General features: G+C 34.6%; 1 protein-coding gene and 1 long non-coding RNA gene across 4 annotated transcripts in view; both read right to left on the bottom strand.

Annotated features, from left to right (window-relative positions):
• Nucleotides 1-20,488, bottom strand: part of LOC138336245 (probable G-protein coupled receptor 139) — a 62,519-nt gene that overhangs the window by 26,697 nt on the left and 15,334 nt on the right. The gene's annotated exons all lie outside the window — the stretch shown is intronic.
• LOC138335975 (uncharacterized) lies at nt 1,213-6,733 on the bottom strand. The gene is made up of 4 exons (XR_011210372.1): nt 6,012-6,733; nt 3,206-3,493; nt 2,863-2,954; nt 1,213-2,655 (listed from the first exon to the last, which is right to left on the bottom strand). It is a non-coding gene; the product is annotated as an uncharacterized lncRNA (long non-coding RNA).

Below are 20,488 nucleotides of genomic sequence, written 5' to 3'. Positions count from 1 at the left end.
AATACTTAGTAGTATAGAGAATTATCATTACAGTTTAAAGATGCTCCACCGCTGAAAATGGTATGTTTTTTCTATCAAAAAGAGGAGACGACAAATAAGCATTCTTCTTCAGTTACTTACTCTACATCATTACCACCACAGGAAAGTTTGAGCTTCTAATTCTACTAAAGATTAATCACAATTGGAAAGTTTGAGCTTCTAATTCTACTAAAGATAAAAATAACATTAAAAACAATTAATTGCATCCTGTAAAAGATCCATGGCACAATGTCCTTTACTGAATTAATAGTCATTGTGCATGCTCCAAAAGCCAAATAAACTATCTTATATTATTTTTTGTATTAATTAGACATATACAAACAGAATGAACACCAATTATTGTTAACATTAATCGTACTGTTTATGTTGTTCGCAGTGGAGCACCTTTAAAGGTTTCAAACTCAATTATGTGGAGACAGCCATTAAAGAAATCAATATGCCTATTAAACTGATTACAAGGTGAACGAAAATTATGCGATGTGACCATCATGTCCTTGTAGTTAAAGGTTATGACAATGCAATTGGACTCAATTTTGGGAGTGATATTTCCTTTTCTTTTACATCATTTTTTCAACAGGAAAAGCAGAGTAAACATTTTTCCATTTTGATCTCTACAACTTTGCATTCTGTTGTAATGCTATTATAATAAACATATTTTTTATTGTATAACTACAACAAAGCAATTACTTTGAGACGAGTTTGTTATACTGGACTTCCATTAGTCAAAATTCAGAACAAAGTTACGATCAGCAATAAAGAAACTGACTAACGGTACCATTTTGAAATCACAGGGGCACATAAATATGGTTATAATATTGTTGATCTTGTAAGTGGTATCAGCACCTTATGTCATATCCTAATATTAGGATATGATGCACTTTGACTATTATACTTAATGAATAATTTACTAGCCCCTGTGGTCTAACCTAGTTAATTCAAAATAATTTTTGTCCAAAGAGATCTTTGAAATTTTGATTTTGATATACATAGAGGTAATTAACAGTTTTTAAAGCTACTAAGACATTATATTTCACTGTTGACTTCTATTTTCAACAATGAAATCTGAAGTAGATGTATTTTTGTTGCTTGAATGGAAGTTGAAATCACTGTAACCTTCCTGCAAGTAACCTATTTGGTCAATATGTGATGTAACTAAGACAATTTGAAATGATAATAGTAAAAAACAAAGAAATTTAATCTGTTCATGTATTGCATATTTATTTTTACATCTATATTATATTAAAGGAACACATGAATATATTTTCAGTTTTAGGATATAAATAATGCTGCAGCCTTTGCAACCAATTTTCAAATTCTTGCAAATAATGCCTGAAAATATCAGGCAATGTAAAACCTCACACATTTAGCATCAAATTGTTCTTAAATGTAAATGTATGCATTTATAATACATTTACATAGACGGAATTTGAAGCAATACCTTTACGAGTGCTGAAGTTAACTTGCCATCAAGAAAGTCTTTAAATACTTATTAAATGTAAACATCAACAATATGGAATTATCAATGATAAGCATCACTGTAAATATCCTGCATATTTGAAACAAATAGAAATCACAGACAAGGATAACATCACAATTGTACTACGGTTAAATAACATGTTATGCACAGTTTTGTAGTCACAAGGTTATTGTATTTCCATGTAATATTTTTTTTTTTTTTTTTTTTATAATTTACATTTTATTCAGTTTTTTCATCAATACATGTAAAGTACACAAGATAACTGTGATCAATGATCATCATACATACATCATATATATTTACTCTTTCTCATGTGTGTAATCATACATGTACCCTTACACTCGTGCATAGCTTTTTCTCATGCTGTATAGATTATCAATATACATACACAAAACACTCTTCTTACTTGCTTAGATTCTTTCCTGGTCATTAAACTTGCATTCACATACCCACAGTACTTTCTAATTGTTTAAGTACATATGTATAACATTTTATCTATCCATACATTTACATTAACATTTAATATGATATGTAATATTTCTGTTATTGTTGAATTGTGTAAATGTTGCATTTTGCGCTGTCAAATTTCTGCTTATATAACACTGCTGTTAAGAATAGCATATTTTGTTTAGCTCAAGTCTACAACATTATTTAGTTAAACATATAGAAGGTAAATTGATATGTACCTCATTCTTGTAACATGATCTTAACATGCCATTCAATTTTTGATATTTGTTATTGATATTGTGGAAATTGGCCTAAATACATACAATTCAGAAATTAACAAAAAGAGATATGTCATGGATTACATGCATATTGGTACACATGTCTTTCAATAAAATGTTCAATTCACAGAATGTAATATGTAATAATTACATACTTATTACAGAATTATAGCTGCAATATCATTAATTGGAAATTAATAATAATCATGTAGATTCTTCTCAAGCAATTAACAATGATTTTCACTCCGGCCAAGAATAAATTATTTCCATGATAAAATTGAACTCCTTTTGCTGCTAGTTGATAAATTGTCTCGTAGAATTTTCTATTATTTATGTTAGGTCATTGTTCAGTCTCACAAGGGTAGAATTGTTGACTTGCCAAGTTTGTGGTTCCAGTTCATTAATCTTTCTTATCTGGAAGAAAAGAAATAGTTTTTAATGAGTCAAATATGCATCATTATAAACACATTAGTTTCCTATTGTTGCTATCACTTTGTGAAAGTCTTGGAATGTCTTGCAAATGCATCAAACAATTGCTCAAATATATTACTTTTAGCAACATTTTATTTATACATTAAAATTAACATCTAAGTTCGGAAAAAAAAGTTTTGTAATACTTACCAATATAGAATTTTCCTTATGAATTTTAAAGGGGATTTATCTATTCATGTTGTTGTCAAGTCATGTACCATTCTCCAAAACAAGTATTTGTGCTGAAATGAAAGAAGATGAATTGTTAGAATGAAATGACTGTTAGTATCATTTATTATGATATCTTTAATGATTTGTTAACATACCTTAAAACAAGTGATATGCAGTGCTAAAAAAATATCAATTTGTAGTATACTTTAACATATCTTTTATTATTGTCTACTTTCCATGATAAAAGTATCCTAAATGACATTGTAAAACAGATGTTTCCCTCGCATGCAAATTAATATTAGCTTATATGGACTATATCTACCTTGAGACCTTGTCTCTGCAGTGCCACTTGTTGATATGGCAAGATATGATGACATCTGGCGGCTAAAATATCTAGACATCTCTTGATCTGTGATCTTTCCGAGGATAAATTTCCTCAATGGTGAAAGGATTCCATAGTTCCATGGTCCTTTCCTTCAGTAATGCTGGGTCGCATCACCAGTAGTTGAATTATGGACCAGGTTATCTGATCATGTGAAGGTGGTTGTTTGCCACCTTCGTATATTGATCTGCCGAACTGTTCAAGCATCATGGTCTCAGATTTCTGGATCTGTTAAAAGATGAAAAACACTGCACTGATAGGATAATAAATATTTCCAAAGCCAAAGGTAGCTAGCACTTTAGTTATACTGAAACACTAAGACAGAGGGTTGCCGGTTGGTAGAATGCAAGAGAAACACATTTTCACTTTGATCTGAGCAAAACTTTTAACAAACATATGCACTATTTGAACATCATAAAACAGGGTTCACATGCATATAAACACATAAAAATGTATCATTATATGATGATAGTGGTATTCAGATTAATGGAGTTCGTCGAGTATCGTAAGGTTTGAGGTGGAAATTTTACGACACCATGATAAACCAAAGTATAAAGGTAGCTGATCAGTAAAACATGCAAAAAAAATCATAGACAGCTCGTTAAAATCGTTCCCTTGTATGTGGTTGTCACTCATATCATTTCAAATTTTAAATGTCTAGGCGAATTGAAGAGCGCACAAGCACTACGTAGTAATCTAAATCTTCAGATGAGCATGATTTGTAAAGAAAATAATTGACATGAAAACATAACAGCACAGATCTAGAGAGGCCTCGCGATCATAAGCCAGTTTGCCTTTGAAGGCTATTATTTATATGAGAATTGTTTACACATCAAGGAATAAAATAATAAATTCTAATCGATCATTGATTGGTTTAAATAAAACTGATGAGGACCACAGGGGCCCGTAACTACTGTTTATATTAATTATGATATATATTTTCAGTCAATGGGTATACGTATGTTATATCCAGTCCCAATACTGTGATATATAACGTACCCAGTGATTGAAAATATATCTTATAATTAATATATACAGTAGTTACGGGCCCCTGTGATTGGGCCATGAATTTCAATCGATTCCCAACACTAGGTATATATATGTCAGCTTTCTGTTGGTCAATATTGTTCATGACATATATCAGTCTATCTAGATGTACGGTACATTAGATCCATCTTTCAACTATCATTTTAGTGCCAATCATTATCACTGATCAGTTATTAGAATCATATTTGAATTTTGATAAGATAATGATAATCATAAGGATTAATTGAATAAGATTGGACAGGTTTTTTTGTGTTTTTAACCTGTTTTGTATTTTGTTAGCCAAATAACACACCTTTTTGCTCAGGTATAATCGTAAATCAAACATTATATGGACTAATTTTAAATTCACATCATGATTTAATTACAATCTCAATATCTGGTTATAAGAATATAAATTTCATCTCTGAAAAACATGAAAACATGACATAGTAGCCTGAAGATGTCTTAAATATGAAAGTACACCACAAATTAAATGTCATTTGAAAATTTGATGGTCTATTATTATATAAACTTTAATCTTGAGTTCTGCTTCAATTAGCCAGATTATCATTCTGACAAAAAAATCTCATGCACAATAATTTCAAATGAATGAATGATGCATTCACATTCATCAAATAGATGCAGTTTACATTTCTCCAAAAATAAATATGATTTAACATTTGTAAATTCTAGTACAGGACTAAAAATAACCAATGAATAACACAATAAGATTCCAGTGAGGTGGTTAAAATCAAAATTAATTTGTCCCTAGAAACAAGATGGGGTAAACTGGCACTGAAAACATGTCGAAATGGAACATCTGGTTGCATATTTACATTGTCAAATACATGTGTATTGGGATTACAACTGAAACACTAACTATTTAAATTCTAGCTAAAGATAGAATAGGCTACTGGGATGCTGTAGTCATGAACGAACATACAGTAGTCATGATTTGGGCAAAATTTAATTCTTAGCTAAGCATCTAGACTGGCCACCAGACCCTAAGTTGCTGATAAGACTTTCTCAGCAGAGTTCTTTACTAGATTATCTCCCCCCTAGTTTAAAACTTAGGATCAGGCATGTAGTAGAGACAAAAATAATCAAGCCAATTTTTTGTTTGTTTAATATTCTAGAGACTGGTGGCCAGTCTACTAAGCATCTCATGAAACCAGATATATGTTTCTGATGAAACACATTATTTCCACATAAACAAAACAACACTATCATGAAGCATTTGCCAGTAGTTCCAGCCATTCGGAAATCTGGATTCACAACAGAATATGTACACAATCACGACTACTGTTCCGTAACGACTACTGGTTGGGTCCAAGTTAAGTAGTAAGTTATGCGTACATTGTAACATAGGCACGTTGATTATTAGTCGAGAGTTAATGTCGACAAATCGGCGTTAATTTAGATGACAAATGTCGTCAAAGCGAGCACCTGCACTTATCAATCGTCTTTCAGTCGAATCCTATCAGAACTGGGCAAATGTCAAAAAATTATCGTCATTAACTTACATAACGTTAGATACTGTGATAGATCTAGCTGAATGTTGATAAACAGCATCAGTCAACGGTACCTCAGTCAACTGTCAATAACTTTGGATGTTGAAAATGTGCGATAAAATGGATCTCGCAAAAGTATTATTAATGAATTACAATATCCAGGCATGTAAAAAAATGGTACACAAAATGTTTTCTAATACATTACTTACATTTTTAGCAGTCGATGATGCAAATAAAAGTGATGTTAGTGGATATTTCGTCCGGGTCGAAGGTGGAAGAATCTTGCAGCGAAGACATCCGGAACTCCTCGGGGAATAAACATAGATTCTCGTGATAACACCCGATGAGTTCGGGATGGCAGCGAAGACTGATTAAAATTAATACGCGATGGCAAATTAGTTATTAACATGTACGAATTTATTATACGCATTAGGCTACCCGATTAACACTTTTACCATTTAATTTATTATGTAATTTGATTTTTCCGTAATTCTTCTCCGTGCACAATAATAATGTTGCATGTGCAGAACACTGAACTATATTTCAGGTAACGATATGACTGTAATACGGTCTAGCTAGTATAAGGTTTCCGTTGAAATATATTAAATACGCATTTTTCACATTACGATGCTAATCTGCATTCAATAAAATACAGCAAACACTTATTGTTGTTTTATTGATTTTATTTACTTATTTAACACAATCAATAAAATGATTAGTAAAGCAGTAATTGGAAGACAGCATTTTGATTGGTTGAAAGGAATGAACGGAAATTTATGAATGGAAGTTTATGAATGAAATGGTTCGCAAAATCACCGCTAGATGTCGTTGTGGGGCAAGTCCTACTACGGTATATTCGTCTTACAAATCGGGTCAAACCAGACGGCATAAACCCAAGCGCTATGCTATAGCGCTGTGTTAAAAATAAGGTACCGTTTACCTTACTTCTTCAAACACCTTTGAAATGTTGTAACGTGTAATTGACACCTCATTGATATCCATAGCGATAACTACAATGTACCACTGCGTTGATTTATCATCGTAATGACTGATTATCAACAAGAAGGATGTTTTATATAACACCTGAAAACCAAACGAAACTATAATTTAATATCAAAAAGGATAAAAAAAAAATAATATTAAGCGTTGATGGTATAGAGTGTATTCATAATTAACTTTGGATCGATCGTTAATTAGCCTTCAACTAATTAACAGATGGGGTTATTCAAGAACAGTCTCCTCTGCAATTGATGTACGAGCAAACAGTACGTGTGTATTTTGAGATAAAGCAGTTTGTTTCTTTTTCCCCTTCGGCAAAATTATATTTCTGTTTTAGGGTTACCCCATCGACCCTAATTTTTTCCCACTTTTCTACGAAAAAACATTAAAAGTCGAGATTTCGACCTCAGACTCCGCTCTCGGTCATTGTTTTAGAGTGACAGACACAAAAAAAAAATCCCTAACTACCGACCCTATTTTTATACTTTTTTTGCCAATGTTAACCCTAAACAGACAATCCCTCTTACAATAGTTGGTTTGGTTGATGAAGCTTAAATGGTCATTTAAGAACAGTTCTCCTTGTATTCAAACTGTTGTGTGTGTATAAATGTCTATATGGCTTGGGGCCTAGGCTGCAGTATATGTGTGTTGTTTCTTTTCGTAATAATTAGATTTTATCTTTTTATAGTGATGAAGCACACAGTCAGAAACATCGAGCAGGACACCTTGCCCGTTCCTATTAACGGGTAAACAGTCGTCCCACCCGTTTTCTGTGAAACAAATATCAGGAGAAGATAAATATACTCACTGTGTTTTGTCTTGGACACATATCCCAGAAACGTCCTAACAAGAGCAAACACGTAACAATAGGTCTAAAATAAGGTAGTGTCAAGGGAGGCGTAAGGATGAAGAAAGCCATTCAGGAAGAATAAGCATAAGAACATGTAATTGGGACGTCGCCGAATATGTTACTGCTAATTGTTATGGTCGTCAAAAGACCATCCCATTATGTTAGCGTATGGTTGGTGTATGTACAAAGAACGAGGCTGCGTTAATGTTGTTATTTGGACAACAAAATAGAAGAAATTATCTCTTTACAACCTAAGTCTTTTTGATAGATGTGGATAAGTGCTGTGACCCCTGGAGTATATATGAACAAAAGTAATGGTCTCTTGGGATTTTCAAAATAGCTAGGGGCAGCAAATACAATTACGTCATAATGCAAAGAGGATGTAATTAATTATTTTTAATCTAGTATCTTAAACAATACATAATATACGGGACGACATTAAAAAAAAAAAAAAAAAAAAAAAACCTAATCGACTTTACACATATATTGCACAATAAAATTAAATACCATCAAGAATTTAGCGAACGTAAACAACTTAACATCCTTACTATCATGTGAGCGAAGTTTGGCTAGTGATATTAATGGTGATGAGCGCGAATTACGCGTATGTGTTGATATAAGTGCGTTGAATGGAACTAAACGAGTTACGTTCGTACTATTACCTAATTACTGTTACTATTACGTCATACAACAACAGAACGTCTTTGAAGTTTATATGTCAAGGTTAAATAGGTTCGTGACCGGTAGGAGGCGTTGCGTGTATAGAAGTAAATGCCTCTTCCGATTAGGCAGTGTTCAGAACAAAGATAAGAAGTTCTTCCTGTTATTAACTCCCTCGAGACTTACAAACCCCATTGCAACTTTTTAATGTGCGTTTTTTGTAAATGTACATTTAAGAGGTAATTGGAAATTGATTGGAAACGATAATTTTCAGAATCCAATGAAACAGTTGAAAACAAGCTTTGTAGTAATGGTTGCAAAAGAAATATGACATTAACCAGTCATAACTGAAGACAACGTCTATATCGATAATGGTATGTAATGCGTAGACAGATCCCTGAGTACATTTTGAGACATTGATCAAGTACTACACTCGAGTGATTGAAATTTTAACTGTTCTGTCGCTTTCTTGCGAGCCTACTTCAAATGGGTGAAGATTACGCAAATTTGGTGTGACCCGGTAAAAAAGGAGGAGAGAGAAGAACTTGTCAAATCGGCAGAAAGATACTTTTCCAGCTGAAGTTTTACATGAGAAAATTTGTTAAATTTATTATGAAATATACAATGCATTTATACCATGCTTTGGCGCTTATGTTACAAAATTAGCCTCAGTTAATTGTCCCTTTAAGATATTTAAATGACATTTTATGGGTGATCGGGTGTAGTGGTTAAACCACTCGTCTTTCATGGACGTGAAAAGGTCACAGGTCACCTATCTGGTCACGTGGGTTTTCTCAGGGCACTCCGGTTTCCTCCCACTCCAAGACCCCTCGAGCGCATTCATCCGCGGCATCGAAAGTGATTTGTATAAATTGTGTAATTTGTTTCGAAATCGATGTAAGATAAATAAAGTTTATGTATATGATTTTATTATTTCATTGAGGATATTTAGTAAAATATATTTAATTCAAGATATGTAACAAAGATATAGTTTATGGATAAAGATACATCCTTTCAGTAAAATCAATTCTCAAGTGGTTTAGTTTACTGTAACTGACAATTCTGTGTGTATTTTCGGGGCAGCAGGCGAATCTATCTCACCATAACATGTATGGTTTTGATTCAGAACGAATATTTATATAAAACCAACCTTGTACCCATGTTCAAATAATCAAAGCTGCAGGGGCAAACGCTCTGGTATTTAAATTAATACCTTTTCGTAGATCTTCTGAAGGGCAATAGCATTTATTTCATCAATAACACATGTGATTGCGAAACACGGTATTCGATTCTTCTAATTCCTTTGAGCTTGAGAAAATAAAGATACATCAGACGATAGAAAGATCGATTGGTTGTTTATATCACAAAATCCTCTCTCCGATGTACAACACGTGCTATTGTTTATGGAATGTCATTAATCAAGGCTTTATTTCCCCTCAGTTATTGGCGCTCATAATCATTACGCAAATTAGAACTAGAAAGTGTTATAGGTGAATATATACAATAAGTGTTCTAAATATATTGCTTTGTAAATTCTACTCTTTTGACCTGACGTACACAATTTACCTCTCTGCACTCTGTTGAATGGGATGAGCAATATTAGGTTTGGGTTCTATAAGATTAACGTCAATTTGACAGCCAGGGTCATTCAAGGACGTGTCTGCTTTGTTGGTGGGGAAAAGCCGGAGTATTACCACCGACCAGCGATCAGTACTTGGCAACTGCCCCACATGGGATTCGAACTCACGAATCAGAGGTAGAGGGCTTATGGTAATATGGCGAGACATCGTAACCACTCGGTCATCGTGGACCCATAACCAATACGCGTCGTCTGTGCATATGCAAATGATCAATTTATAACAATACATTGCCAGTTCAGTACTGGAAAGGGCGATGCGTTTTACCTGAATTTCCTCATATACCTTCTTACCGAACGGCGTTATAAATTTTGCAATTTTGCCATTCCGCTACATATTGGATAGAGCAACAAAACTTAACACGTCAATAATCTTACAGACCTACAGCTACCCTTTTAATCAAATAACTAAACATGGAAATGTTTACTTTCATCTTTTCCTTCTAATCGACTTAAAAAAACCAACGAACATCTTGTGTTTTGAGAAGCTTATTAGCATGCAGCTTATTTATTGATCATATAACTATACTTGCAAATATGTACCCTTCATCCTTCCATTCTAATCTACTTTCAGTTTTAAACACTCTTGTGCTCGGGAGAATGAATAATGATGGCATTCAAGCACCCCATTAAACCCCAGAACAATGCTAATTTGTTTAGATCATTAAAGGTCATTATTATTTCTGATCGTTAAAAGTATACAGACCCCGGTTAAGGTCAATATCAACCAATATAAGTATACAGAGACCCCGGAACATTAACCAGTACGATTGCTTACCTGAACTAATAAGAAAATGGCTTGCTTATCGTTAAAGGTTAATTCCGGGTTAGTGGACGACACTTTATTTAGATTAATAGCGGTATACAATTAAGATATCCTCACCCGCTTAGGTTTGACAATGGTATTCCGGCTATCTAAGTCTTTAAACGTCTTTCTGTTTCAATAGTATAAGGAATAGCGCTTACATCATTTATGCTTATTTTCGCAATCTGTGATTATTAAAAAGTATATCATATTTCTCTTTTCTTAGATTCGTTGTTGACCCTGTCTGACCTTCGGCTTTGAGTTGCTATATCCGACCCCATGCGATTGTAAACTGAGGTCTAAGTTCTGACCAAGATGTAAACAAAGGACTATTAGGCGTAGTTTTACTCCCGGTTAGTTCTCACCAAAAGAGGAGTCACACACCTGTTTCTGCCCATAAAACGGAACCGGGCGGGATCGTGTTTAACTGCTTATTCTCGTCGGATAGCACAAAAACCGTAAAAGAGTTCCCTCCATCACAAGGATACAGAATTCGAATATACAACGCACGGCCTTTCAGAACACAGGCACGCACTATAAAACGTGCCTCACACAAGCAGGGATCATTTGAAGTAATCAAAGCTATCTCTTAAAGGTTGGTATCAATACAACATTTACCAAGATCTAAAGTAACGATAGTATTATTCTACATTCAGCTTAGCTTGGACACGCTAGTATTTCATTTAGCTTAGCTTGTAAACGCTAGGACTACATTCAAAGTAGCATGGATACGCTAGAATTACGTTCAGATTAGCTTGGATACGCTATGATCACCTTCAGATTAACTTGGATAATAAGCAATTTAAAATACTTCAAGCCAAAACAATGCCTTCTGTAGAATAAGGACAGGAGTGTAAAAACACACAAAAAAACAGGTAATAACAATGTGCTATCTGTGGAAACGACATGCACAGTCAAAGCCAACTTGTATCGCGAATTCAAGGAACATGCCTGTAGTTATAGATCGTAATAGGATGTTAAAAACGGTCAAATCAATGCACTGTTATTCCATCGCATGTACAGCATGTTACATACCATGACAGTAACTTCAATACAGATTGCTTTGCATTCAATTGCAATGACAAGGTTGATTTATTGTTATTTCTTACAATAATTGCAGAATAAAGACATCATATATTATCTTGATTTATTATAAATCTATAAGTGTAGTACAGATACAGCATCTTCCTATGTCAAAGTAATAAAGGGGGTAATAACCGGTCGTAAAAGATGAGGTGAGTAGTCACTCTTTATTTAGATTAATCTCGGCATCCAACAATGTATCTCTTTTAGCAGTAATAAAACTCCCTTTATTTTGCTTTGTAGAGATCACATGTATACGTAATGTTATCGGATACGTGTGTGTTCACTGTATCCAAATTAAATATTTTGATTTCATAAAATATTTTTGAAATGAAAGAGTTTTTTTATTATAATTTATCGATACTTACCCCCTTTGGCCATCAGTATAGAAAAAATCCTCAATTAAAAAGACGGTATCAATTTCAGTAAAGCAAAATCATTGATAATTAACCATAGCATTTACCACATTTCGACAGAGTATTGCGTACATCTAGACATATAATATTTCCAGTTTTGAAATTGTACGTCTTCTGTCTATTTACAAAAGGTTAATTCAAAAATGTGTTTGTTTGATTGTTTGATTAATTAACGTCATATTAACAACTATGGTTATGTAAGGACGGCCTCCCATGTATGTGTGTGTTACGTTTATGTTGTGCGAGGTGCGTGTTTTGGGAGTCTGCGGTATGTTCATGTAATCTCTTCTTGTATAGGGGTACCGATGCCCTTTTTATAGTGCTACAAAAAGCAACACACTCCACCCGGTCACATTATACTGACAACGGGCGAACCAGTATTGCAAAAAAGGTGTGAAACACTTGTTCATAGATATTTTTCACGTTTTTGCAATGGCGTTTATTTCCTGATTTGGTTTGAAATCGAGTAACACATTTCATAAACAATTTTCTAGAAAATCATATTTTGGTTGGTTTGGTGCGTGATTGCATTTTAAGTATTTCAATTTTTACATAACACTTGACACAGCGTGCATTGTTTAAACAACCTGGTTCTACCATATTCTGGTTATACCTTACTTTGGTTATATCATACTTTGGTTAAACCACCTGGTTATACCATACTTTGGTTATATCATACTTTGGTTTATGCCATTCTTTGGTTATACGATACTATGGTCAAACCATGCTTTGGTTATACCATACTTTGGTAAACCATACTTTGGTTGTACCATACTTTGGTTGTACCATACTTTGGTTAAACCACCTGGTTATACCATGCTTTGGTTATACCATACTTTGGTATACCATTCTTTGGTTATACCATACTTTGTTTAAACCACCTGGTTATACCATACTTTGGTTATACCATACTTTCGTATACCATCTTTGGTTATACCATACATTGGTTAAACCACCTCGTTATACCATACCTTGGTTATACCATACTTTAGTTATACCATACTTTGGTATACCATACTTTGTTAAAACCACCTGGTTATACCATACTTTGGTATAACATACATTGGTTAAACCACCTGGTTATACCATACTTTGGTTATACCATACTTTGGTATACCATACTTTGTTAAAACCACCTGGTTATACCATACTTTGGTATAACATACATTGGTTAAACCACTGGTTATACCATACTTTGGTTATACCATACTTTGGTATACCATACTTTGGTATAACATACATTGGTTAAACCACCTGGTTATACCATACTTTGGTTATACCATACTTTGGTAAAACCACCTGGTTATACCATACTTTGGTATACCATACTTTGGTTATTTTAGCTAGGTTTAAGGTCCTTTTAACTGCCAGGGTCATTTGAGGACGGCCTTCCGTGTGTACATAGTGATGCATGTCTGTATGTTTTTGGAGGCTGCGCTATATTCGTTTCGTGTCCCCATGTAATAGACGAACTTGTACAATACAAAGCACGGGGATATCTCTAATACCAATATCACCACTACAACGGTGCGTGTTGTGAGAGACTGCAGTATTCTGTTGTTTTGTTGTATTGCTTTATTACTGAAGTATGCCGCCGAAGATACTAAGCAACACACTCCACGGAAAGCCTTTATTTGGACAAACATGAAGTGGTCATAAGCAGTCATTCCCTTTTAACGGACTTCTTCTTACTTTTAAAGTCGCTGTACAAGTAACTGGTTCTATATAAGTACTTATAAGTATATAAGTAAAAAATCTATTTAACATTTCACTTCTTCCCCATCCCTTTTAACGGACTTCTTCTTACTTTCTATTTAGTTATGTCTTATTTGTGGCTTTTCTTGTGGATTTTGACAACCAGAGGTAAGCATGTCTTCTATATAAGTATTTGGTTCATTTTCACTTTCACTGTAGAAACTGCAAAGTTCTGTTCACGCGACTGGTTCGCCCGTTGTCAGTATATAACGTGTCCAGATGGGGTGTGCTACTTGGTGTCTTCGGTGGCATGCTTCAGTGACATAGCACTAAAAAGCACTATAAAGGGCAAGAGTTACACTATACAAAAAGACACAAAACGAATTTACTGCAGTCTCCCAAAACACGCACCTCGCACTTCACACTCTGAAGACACCGCATAGACGACGAGAGGCCGTCCTTTTATGACCATGGCTGTTAATAGGACGTTTATATAATAAACCAGATCAAACCGAGCCACATATGAGTCTATATGTACAAACGACCTTTATTGTTGCTAGGACATTGACCAACGTCAAACCAAACCAATATATATATACATATATTTACGTTCTGATATCTATATCTGGGTCTGTATTTATCGCGGATAACGTGATGAAAGCGCTACCATTTCATATTCATCATGTTTGGATGTCACGGTTTCATTTCTATTACTTCTTGTGAATGTCAATATATAGAACATTATTTGTGTAAGCCGCCTACTTACATTTACATTAAAAAGAGACAGGAATTGACCTTACTTGGACTGTTATTTGCTACGCCAAATCCAGTCCTGGCTTTGTCTATATTATGCTGTAAGAATAAACATTTAATTATGGATCACTGTTGGTGTTAATATGTGAAATATGATTATAATATCCGAGTCTAAGACCAGTAGTGACTTTTACCCCATATAAGAATGAATTATCATTTAATAAGTTGTAGACATGCAATTTTGAAAACAATTTTACCCTTGCAGATACTCCCCGACGACAAATAGTATTTTTCTCTATCAATAACAGCAGCAGACGAATCATTATTTTTCTTCAGTTGACACCATTACCTTCATTGTAAAGTTTGAGCTTCTTATTTTAATTTAAGATATAAAATATTAGAATTATTTTTAAAAAAATCATGGCACTTCGCTGTATATCCTATATGAATTTTTTTTTTATTTCATATGTACCTTTGTGTTCATTAGACACTTATATACACGATTATACATCAGGTATTGTTCAAAAGATGAATATCGTTATGCCTTACTGGCGGCGGAGCATCAAATGATGAGAATCGTTATGCTCCGTCGGCGGCGGAGCATCAAATGATGAAAATCGTTATGCTCTGTCGGCGGCGGAGCATCAAATGATGAGAATCGTTATGCTCCGTCGGCGGCGGAGCATCAAATGATGAGAAACGTTATGCTCCGTCGGCGGCGGAGCATCAAATGATGAGAATCGTTATGCTCCGTCGGCGGCGGAGCATCAAATGATGAGAATCGTTATGCTCCGTCTGCGGCGGAGCATCAGATGATGAGAATCGTATGCTCTGTCGGCTGTGGAGCATCTTTTAACTCTGTTTATCGATTCATTATTGAAATTGATATTTTGAAACTGAATTTCAATCTTACTTTCAAAACTTATACCATTATTACATAAATGTAGTTACCTGTCAGAAAACACTTTTACTTTTGAAATTCATAATCAGCCAACCAGTGACCAGGATCAAATTGCATCCGGAACTCAATCTTCTATACATAGGAGTCATTTCGAAGGTCAGGTCTATATTTCTTTCAGTTGGTTGTTCCCTGCTAAGTGACCATTTCTCAACTTGTTACTAGCGGTAATATATTCACAGACTGTGATAAATGTTTACAGTCAAGAAAGATTATTTCCGTTACAAATCATGAACTTTTTGTAGCATGGGATCCTTATAGCCCAGAAGGGTAGCTATAGTACAATCAGTATTTCAGATCTATTTTCTATTCATATCACTGACAAATTGTATCCTCTTTAGCTGTACCGTTTATCTGTACGTCACATCTCCTCAGCTATCGCTGACAGACAAAAAGATAGCCGACTTCTTCTGGTAAGTTCCAGAATTATACTGAGACTTACATTTCTGCGCATTTTCACAAACAATAAAAATAGCCAGTAAATCTCCAAGATGTGACTCGCAAAACTTAAACAACGATACAAAATGATATATTATAAGGAATGACATTATACCGATGTGTATTTTCTGAAATTTTTGTGGATAATGGAATGTATTTATAACGATGTGTTTATTATGGAAATTCTGTGGATAATGGAATGCATTTATACCGATGTGTATATTCTGAAAATTTTGTGGATAATGGAATGCATTTATAACGATGTGTATATTCTGAAAATTCTGTGGATAATGGAATGCATTTATACCGATGTGTATATTCTGAAAATTTTGTGGATAATGGAATGCATTTATAACGATGTGTATATTCTGAAAATTATGTGGATAATGGAATGCATTTATAACGATGTGTATATTCTGAAAATTCTGTGGATAATGGAATGCTTTGTTTGTTTGTTTGTTTGATTAATTAACGTCCTATTAACAGCTATGGTCATGTAAGGACGGCCTCCCATGGATGGACTGTGTGGCGTGTATGTAGTGCGAGGTGAGTGTTTTGGGAGACTGCGGTATGTTCGTGTTGTGTCTTCTTGTATAGTGGAACTTTTGCCCTTTTTATAGTGCTATATCACTGAAGCATGCCGCCGAAGACACCAAGCAACATACCCCACCCGGTCACATTATACTGACAACGGGCGAACCAGTCGTCCCACTCCCAGTATGCTGAGCGCCAAGCAGGAGCAGAAACTACCACTTTTATAGACTTTGGTGTGTCTCGGTCAGGGGACAGAACCCAGAGCCTTCCTCACAGGGGCGAACGCTCAACTGGAGGCCAAAAGTGAGGGGGTGCCAAGGGAGGCATTAGGAAAGATAAAGTCAGTTAGGAAGAAGAGAAAAGATAAGATCCTAAATTTAGTCGCCTTTTACGATCATGCAATAGGGGCAGCAGGTACAATTCTAACGCCCTACCTGCAGGGCTATAATGGAATGCATTTATACCGATGTGTATATTCTGAAAATTATGTGGATAATGGAATGCATTTATATCGATGTGTATATTCTGAAAATTATGTGGATAATGGAATGCATTTAATATTAAGAGGTTATAGTAAACTCCAAATCCCACAAGTAATATTTACCATCTGTAATCTTAAGCTCTTCAACAAATACATTGTTAGTGGAGTGATATATAAATTAGAACTGATTCGCCACTCTGTAACTCTCTAGCAAAGACAATGGTGTTAGTCTCAACCGACTTTTACCATGAAAAGAATGCTCGACTTCGGTAATAAAATGTGTTTTGGATGACGTATCAAGTAATGCATCAAATGCAAAAATGGGAAAATTTCGTATCACTGGCCTTTTGAGGCTTCACTGGATAAATTGTGTTTTGAACGCGCCTCGAGGTCTGCGTCTGGGGACAAAGATCGTAGAATATAAATGCCTCATTGTAACCATTTGCAGGAAAGCATACTGCGGTAGTCTGGAGAGAATTGTATACAGCAAGAAAGGCGATCTACATGTCAACCGTTATATAAGTCGCGTGTATTAGTAATTAGTATTTAATGACAGAGCCAGGACAACGAATGGACATGGTGTCAAAGGTGATGAAACAAGGTCGTATCGTGAATATTTAGTGTGCATAATTAATCTGACTGTAAGGCACCAGGGCAATAGCTTTACACTGTATTGATTAATATCATACAAAACCTAGATAATTCGGTCGTCATGCTCTGACAGCATAATCTCCTATTTCTTATTTTTTCCTATATCCATCGAGTTTATTTACCAGTTTGTATTGTGATCAATTTTTCTTTCTAATGCAAACTCTATAATACATTTTGGATAAAAATGAATTAGGTCTGTACTTCGGAGAACACAATGGAAGGATTAGAAAACCGATAAATTTTCAATGAGATCAACCGTATGACGTTTACCACAAATCACCATAGAAGAAACAGTTGGGGTCACTATTAATAACTTTTCAAATATGTCTCTGACGTAAGAGTTACCTAGGCAACGGTATAATGTTGAAAACAACTGTGAAACACGATGACCTTGATATACACTTTTATTAAATTTTCATTATATATTGCTAAAGGTCAACTGGTCAAATATATTTATTGAAGTGCGTGAACATAGAAATATTGAAAAGAAAGGGATATTGTTTCAGCTAGTTTCCTTACATTATAAGAAAGCTGATAGAATTAGGTTGGAAATTGCTGTGTTTAATGATCCGCACAGTCTTAATATGACAACATGAAGACAGAGAATGGGTTAAATTCAGAGAAGTCTAATTAGTTTAGTTCATTTCAGACAAGTTTGCGTGCCATGCCAGGAATACGATTACATTCAGTGTTTGTTGTGATAAATCGGGCATATTACACTTCACAACATAACAATGAAACGTTTGGGATTCTGAGTCGAAGTAGGTAATACTACAACGACCGTAAATATTCTTCCATCTGAGTGAACATAAAAAATATTTTTTTTATTATTATTGTAGCGTTTAAAATATGCTCATAATTGGGTTAAAGTTTTCCTTGTTTCACGATCTATATAATTAAGATACACGAGGTATTACAGTAAAAACGAGAGCGATTAAGGTTGAAGAGAACAGTTACAATGTAATAAAAGTAGTTAAAACTTATGTAAACACATAAAAATTCAAACTTTCTGTCGTAAATCTGGTTTATAACCCGAATAAAAAATAACAATGAAAGCTTTGTAGATATATCTCTCCGATTTAGCTACAATTTCTCCTGAACACAATAAAATATATTTGATAGATATGTTTTATAGATATTTCCCCAAGCGATCTGTTCGACTGAAATAGTCAATAATATATCTCAACACAATTGGTAGTAAAGTACACATTTAGTTGAATCTCTCTTTGTTGCGTCAGTCTATCGTTCGTGGCGATTTACATCTCTGACGAATGTGCACATTAAGGTCCTAGCGTACCAGGAGATTTAACTGGCAATTACAACACGTAGAGATGTTTATCATTGTTATGTATTGTAGTGCATTCAAATATGATAAAATAAATCTTGTTGAGGTTATATAGATAATTTATAAATGTATCTATCCTATAGGCCAATGCTTTAATGGTGATGGCTTGCTCGAGGCTGCCGTAAAAAATAATTGCTTTATTTTGAACTAAAAAACAACGAAACCTTCGTTCGATGTTAAGTACTTGCCAACAAGTGTTATGCTATTTTTGTGTCTCCTTTATAATATTTTAACATTTGTGCTTTTTCTCTGCAGTGTTTCTATAAACCAGTACATTTTCGTGTGGGATAACTTTCGCTATGTCAATCTATACTTATATTGTTCACATGTTACACATTGTATTAATTGGTTATATTTCCGTGGATACCTTTGGTTTTCTATAACACATACCGTCGTTTTATTAGCTAGGACCATTTCAAGACGGTCATTGCATGTGTGCAAGGAGTGATAGCACTTTAAATAGGACAAAATCATACTATAATATGGCGATAACACGAATATACCTTCTACAACGAGAATAAACAAACATTCAGACACACACACACACACACACACACACACACACACACACACACTATCTTGTATACAGTGAATATCACACACTATCTTGTATACAGTGAAGATTCAGAGACACACACACACACACACACACACCATCTTGTATACAGTGAAGGAAGGCTAGGCCAGTAATAAGACATTCACCAACCAAACAAGCAATGTCCACTTTGACTAATGACAGAACTATCTAAAACCGAATTATTCACATTAACATAGTGGAGACCCCTGTCGCTTTTACATGACCTAAATTGGCGTATTGAAACTAGAGCAATCAACACTTGAATTTATCCAAATTGTGTCTTGTCTACAGTCTTATTTAATTTCCTGCTGGCGGGGATGGCCGAAGGCAGCTTTCTATACGGAAACAGGAATACCGTCTGGAGACCTATAACAATGTATATCGGATCAGAAAAGACGTAATTAATATTAACTGTCCTTTCAGAACACGTGTAAAGCACGTGTACTACTCTCAGTGTTGTTAAGTGGAATTTATTACAAATTATCAGTAGCAAGCATATATAGACAGCCCATAACTCACCATCGCGGAGGATTCAAATAAGTATGGACTCACAAGAAGATGGTTCTATATTTCTTACCAACGCGAAGGGTTCAAATTAATATGAGCCAAAACATATGGTACTCAATTTCTGAACAACGCGGTCTAAAGTACATTTATGACGTTCTCAGTACTTTAATTGAATCTGGCAACGCTAATAGTAGGTTCCTAGCATTCATACTTTTTTTCGCTTTTCGCAAAGTCCGACTGCACATGAAACACTGAAAGTCAGGTTCTTGTCCCGTTAAATTGCTTTCACCGCTCGAGT

This window comes from Argopecten irradians, chromosome 12 (genome assembly GCF_041381155.1).
Source record: "Argopecten irradians isolate NY chromosome 12, Ai_NY, whole genome shotgun sequence".
Taxonomy (NCBI): domain Eukaryota; kingdom Metazoa; phylum Mollusca; class Bivalvia; order Pectinida; family Pectinidae; genus Argopecten; species Argopecten irradians.
Note: the sequence above shows the minus strand (reverse complement) of the source record. Positions and strands in the feature narration are given on the sequence as shown.